The sequence below is a fragment of the Primulina eburnea genome, chromosome 8 (assembly GCF_022965805.1).
Source record: "Primulina eburnea isolate SZY01 chromosome 8, ASM2296580v1, whole genome shotgun sequence".
Taxonomy (NCBI): domain Eukaryota; kingdom Viridiplantae; phylum Streptophyta; class Magnoliopsida; order Lamiales; family Gesneriaceae; genus Primulina; species Primulina eburnea.
The window spans coordinates 19,542,535-19,548,795 of NC_133108.1; the positions used below are offsets into that span (position 1 = coordinate 19,542,535).

The 6,261-nt window shown below is 41.1% G+C and overlaps 1 long non-coding RNA gene across 1 annotated transcript; it reads left to right on the plus strand.

The window, feature by feature from the left end:
* The first annotated feature begins 672 nt into the window (after positions 1 to 672).
* Positions 673 to 1,918, plus strand: LOC140837819 (uncharacterized). Its single transcript, XR_012119473.1, has 3 exons — positions 673 to 777; positions 921 to 961; positions 1,518 to 1,918. It is a non-coding gene; the product is annotated as an uncharacterized lncRNA (long non-coding RNA).
* The last annotated feature ends 4,343 nt before the right edge of the window (positions 1,919 to 6,261 follow it).

Below are 6,261 nucleotides of genomic sequence, written 5' to 3' on the forward strand. Positions count from 1 at the left end.
TTGGCTATTTGGGTAAGTTTATGTATAGTTTGGATGTTAAGAGTTTCGAGTTATGATTTATAGTATGGTTGGTTATAGATGATGTGCAGTGTTATTGTAGCGGCGTTACGATTAAATTCATGATAAATGGTATATTGATCCAAATGCGGTGAGGCCAATTGGAGTGGTTAGATAAGACATAAGGCTATAACTTCCTTATTTTGAGTTTTGTTCAAATCATTGTGGAAGGTAAGCCAAAAGTGTCCCGAAGAGTGTTGTGTGTTTCGACGTTCCTCCAGTGACACATGTTGGGAGATTTAGCATAACTTTTTACTCAGACCTCCAAATGATCTGAAATTTTGAGGGAGTCAAGATAAGACATAGAGCTACAACGTTGTAGTTTACCACTTTTCCCAATTAGGAAGGGAAGAGGCGTTTCTGAGGCAATCTTTGTAGAAGCTGTGCGCAGAGTAAGATTTGGTCCGAAGGTAGAGCGCACCCGCGGTCATGTAAGGACCGCACCCGCGGTCCCAGTGGTTCAAAAATTGATATTTGGTCGTAGGCTTGGCGCACCCGCGGTCCTTGTGTTGCCGCACCCGCGGTGGAGGTATGGGCGAGATATTTAGTGCTTTTTGGAGTGGTTGGCCATCACTTTACCTTTTTCTCTTCTCTTTCATTTCGAATTCTCTCCATTTCTTAGGGTTTTCCCTCATTTCTTTCATTTCCTATCTTCAATCCAAGCGTTTATTTTGCGATTCGACTTGAGATCGACGTTCTCCTTGGTGCTAGGAAGCTTAGGTAAGCTTTTGGTGCGATTCTTTTAAGGTTTTGAGTTAAGAGTTGACTTGGGTTTGTTATTCTTGTGGATTTATGGATTTATTGTTATGGATTCTTGGATATAGAGTTGATGTTGGTGTTAATTTAATGGATTATTGTTGTAGGTGGTGAACCAAGAGCTAAGTTTGAGGTGTTCTATTGGGTAGTAAGTGGAATATCATCCTTTTTGCTCACATGATATTATATGTATTGTGTTTTAAAGATTTTAAAGTGATATTCCCTTCTATTGATCCATTGTTATGTATTGATTTCATTGATTATCTATTGGAGGTATTGTATATCTCACTATTGTTAAAAGGGAATACAAGAGAAAATATGAAATTGTGAAAGGACGGCCTTAAATGCTATTCAGAGTTCAAATGTTTTTATTGGATTGATTAATCATAGTCAGAGCATTGCATGCAATTAGATGATCATCGACCATAGGCTTTTATCCCTCAGAGTTATCGGTTTATATCGATAGGGATATTAGCACCAGAGCAGAGATACTATTGATATCAATCCAACCAGAGAAAAGAGAAATACCATCGTATTGCTATCTATTGCTATGTTATTGCTACAGTTATTGCTACAGTATTCATGTTTCAGAGTTGATGGTATTTATGATTTCAAAGCTATGTTTTCAGAGTATATTGTCATTGCTATGTAAGAGTTCCACTTGCTGAGATTTATTCTCATTCCAGTTATTTCATGTGATCCAGATCAGAGTGGCGGCCCGGGACGTTGACTGTGGATTGGGGTCATATGCATACACCGTTGGAAGGAAGATTTTGGCCATGATCATAGCAAGGACGTTTTGTATTTTGCTTTATCCATTGAATGATCATGTATTGTTATTTTGTAAGATGTTGAAAGAAAATGTATTTTGAAACTCCTTCCATATTTTAAAGAAAATTATTTTTACTCCGCTGCGTATTTTATTTAAAGAGGTCAGGGGTGTCACATTTGGTATCAGAGCGGTGTTCTTCGGACCAACGCATATGACTTCGTCTACTTTCAACTGTCCGGGTATGTTTTCTTTGCATCTATCCATTGTTATCTATTGATATTTCTTTTGGGAGCACATTGTAGAGTAGAGGATGCCACCTAAGAGGAAAGCTGTAGAGGTTGTGATGGGTTTTTGGCTTCTATGGTTGATGTGGATAGCATGGTTAAGTTGAATATTGATGATATTGATGAGATGAGAGAGAGATATCCTGAGTTGTTCGTGCAGTGACGTCAATTTCGGGGACGAAATTCATCTAAGGAGGGGAGATTGTAATAGCCGAGCCCGGTGTACGGTATGGTTTAAGATTTTGTATGATTATTGGCTATTTGGGTAAGTTTATGTATAGTTTGGATGTTAAGAGTTTCGAGTTATGATTTATAGTATGGTTGGTTATAGATGATGTGCAGTGTTATTGTAGCGGCGTTACGATTAAATTCATGATAAATGGTATATTGATCCAAATGCGGTGAGGCCAATTGGAGTGGTTAGATAAGACATAAGGCTATAACTTCCTTATTTTGAGTTTTGTTCAAATCATTGTGGAAGGTAAGCCAAAAGTGTCCCGAAGAGTGTTGTGTGTTTCGACGTTCCTCCAGTGACACATGTTGGGAGATTTAGCATAACTTTTTACTCAGACCTCCAAATGATTCGAAATTTTGAGGGAGTCAAGATAAGACATAGAGCTACAACTTTGTAGTTTACCACTTGTTCCAATTCGGACGGGAAGAGGCCTTTTTGAGTCGATCTTTGTAGAAGCTGTGCGCAGAGTAAGATTTGGTCCGAAGGTAGAGCGCACCCGCGGTCATGTAAGGACCGCACCCGCGGTCCCAGTGGTTCAGAAATTGATATTTGGTCGTAGGCTTGGCGCACCCGCGGTCCTTGTGTTGCCGCACCCGCGGTGGAGGTATGGGCGAGATATTTAGTGCTTTTTGGAGTGGTTGGCCATCACTTTACCTTTTTCTCTTCTCTTTCATTTCGAATTCTCTCCATTTCTTAGGGTTTTCCCTCATTTCTTTCATTTTCTATCTTCAATCCAAGCGTTTAGTTTGCGATTCGACTTGAGATCGACGTTCTCCTTGGTGCTAGGAAGCTTAGGTAAGCTTTTGGTGCGATTCTTTTAAGGTTTTGAGTTAAGAGTTGACTTGGGTTTGTTATTCTTGTGGATTTATGGATTTATTGTTATGGATTCTTGGATATAGAGTTGATGTTGGTGTTATTTATGGATTATTGTTGTAGGTGGTGAACCAAGAGCTAAGTTTGAGGTGTTCTATTGGGTAGTAAGTGGAATTTCATCCTTTTTGCTCACATGATATTATATGTATTGTGTTTTAAAGATTTTAAAGTGATATTCCCTTCCATTGATCCATTGTTATGTATTGATTTCATTGATTATCTATTGGAGGTATTGTATACCTCACTATTGTTAAAAGGGAATACAAGAGAAAATATGAGATTGTGAAAGGACGGCCTTAAATGCTATTCAGAGTTCAAATGTTTTTATTGGATTGATTAATCATAGTCAGAGCATTGCATGCAATTAGATGATCATCGATCATAGGCTTTTATCCCTCAGAGTTATCGGTTTATATCGATAGGGATATTAGCACCAGAGCAGAGATACTATTGATATCAATCCAACCAGAGAAAAGAGAAATACCATCGTATTGCTATCTATTGCTATGTTATTGCTACAGTTATTGCTATAGTATTCATGTTTCAGAGTTGATGGTATTTATGATTTCAAAGCTATGTTTTCAGAGTATATTGTCATTGCTATGTAAGAGTTCCACTTCCTGAGATTTATTCTCATTCCAGTTATTTCATGTGATGCAGATCAGAGTGGCGGCCCGGGACGTTGACTGTGGATTGGGGTCATATGCATACACCGTTGGAAGGAAGATTTTGGCCATGATCATAGCAAGGAAGTTTTGTATTTTGCTTTATCCATTGAATGATCATGTATTGTTATTTTGTAAGATGTTGAAAGAAAATGTATTTTGAAACTCCTTCCATATTTTAAAGAAAATTATTTTATTCCGCTGCGTATTTTATTTAAAGAGGTCAGGGGTGTCACAAGTAGGAATAGGCCAATTCTGAATCGCCTCTATCTTCAATGGATCAACTGAAATGCCATCCTTCGAAACGACATGGCCTAGGAAAGAAATTTGATCCAGCCAAAACTCACACTTCTTCAACTTGGCGAACAACCTCTTCTCCCTCAACAACTGAAGAACAACTCTGAGATGCTCTGAATGAAGCTCTCTGGTCTTGGAATAGATCAAGATGTCATCGATAAAGACAATGACGAAGCTATCCAGATAAGGCTTGAATACACGGTTCATCAAATCCATGAAGACTGAAGGGGCATTGGTCAAACCAAAAGACATAACCAAAAACTCATAATGACCGTACCTGTTCCGGAACGCTGTCTTAGGGATATCAGACTCCCTAACCTTCAACTGATAGTAGCCAGACCGAAGATCAATCTTCGAGAATACAGTAGCACCATGGAGCTGATCGAACAAATCATCTATCCGTGGCAACGGATACTTATTCTTGACAGTCACTTTGTTAAGCTCCCTGTAGTCGATACACAGTCGCAAAGAACCATCCTTCTTCTTGACAAACAGAACCGGAGCTCCCCAAGGCGAAGAACTCAGACGAATAAAACCCTTGTCTAATAGATCCTGCAACTGCGACTTCAACTCATTCATCTCGGTAGGGGCCATCCTGTACGGAGCCTTAGAAATAGGAACCGTACCTGGAGCTAAATCGATCGAAAACTCAACATCTCTATCCGGCGGCAAACCCGGAACATCATCCTCAAACACATCAGCAAACTCCCTCACAACATCAATATCATCTATATTCAACTTAATCAGTCTATCCACATCCACAATAGAAGCCAGAAACACATCACAACCTCTACACATCAACTTCTCAGCCTCAAGACAAGAAATAAAAGGAAGGACCAGCGAAGTACCTGTGCTGGCGAGAACTCCTCCCTGGCCATCATCTGCAAAAGTCACCGTCTTAGCGACACAATCGATAACTGCACGGTAAGTCGAAAGCCAATCCATGCCAAGAATAACATCAAAGGCAACCATAGGGATAACAATCAAATCAGCGAAGACAGCTCGCTTCTCAATACGAACAGGGCACGCAAACACAATCGATGTCGGGCACAACACGTCCCCCGAAGGCAAAACAACATTAAGGTGGAGGGGAAGAACAGAAGGAACTATACCCAAAGATCTCAAAAACAATTCAGACATAAAAGAATGAGTAGCACCAGTATTTAACAATGTCGTAGCTACTCTGCCTGAAATCAAAATAGTACTAGAGATCAATGAAGAATCATGATTAATACCTTCCTTAGACATCGTAAAGATACGACCCTGCACCTTCCCTTGGCTAGCTCCTCGAGGACAATCTCTGGCAACGTGGCCTGCCGTGCCACAACGATAGCAAGAATGAGTGCCAAATCTGCACTCTCCTCGATGATGCTTACCACACTTTGGACACAGTGGCTTCTCGGGATCAACTGGAACTGGCGGCGGTCTAAGACTCGACTCCATCTTGCCCTTGCCCTTGAAACGATCCTTGCCCCTCTGATTCGAGCCCTGGCCTCTCTGAGCAACAGCTTGGTGTCTCTCTTGCCTCTCTCTAGTGATGTCCTTCTCATCCTGCTCGGCCAACAGTGCCTTGGACACAATCTCCTTGAAAGTCACAGCCTTGGACATGTTGATATCCCGTCGAATCTCCGCTCTAAGGCCTAGATTGAAATGAGCACCTTTATCCTTATCATTGGAAGCAACATACGGAGCAAATAGGCAACCCTCCTCGAACTTCAGAATATACTCATCCACGTTCATGCTCCCCTGACGAAGCTCCAAGAACTCCGTAACCTTTCTCGCTCTAAGTGCGTCTGGAAAATACTTGTCATAGAACAAATCTGTAAACTCTGACCACTTCAGTGTCGAAACAGTCACACAAACCTTCGTCGCATTCCACCAAATGCGGGCAGCCTTAACCAACATGAAAACTGCACAACTGATCCTGTCTTTGTCCTCGTACTGGAGATGATCTAAGATATCTTCAAGCGCCTTGACCCACTCAACAGCCACTAACGGATCAATGCTACCTGCGAATTCCGGTGGATCCATCCTCTTGAAAGCAGAAAAGACGGCATCAGTGCCAACTGCCTGAGCTACTGGAACTCTACCTTGGCCTCTACCCTGTCCTGTTCCTTGCAATCGAAGCAGCTGCTGAATCTGCTCACTATGAACTTTAGCCTGCTCCTTAAGCAACTTGCCGAACTCATCGACAACTCTAGAGGAAGAACTATCCTCATCCTCTACGACTTTCCTCTTAGGTGGCATACTCTACAATGTGCTCACAAGACAACAATCAATAGATAACAATGAATAGATGCAAAGAAAACATACCCGGACAGT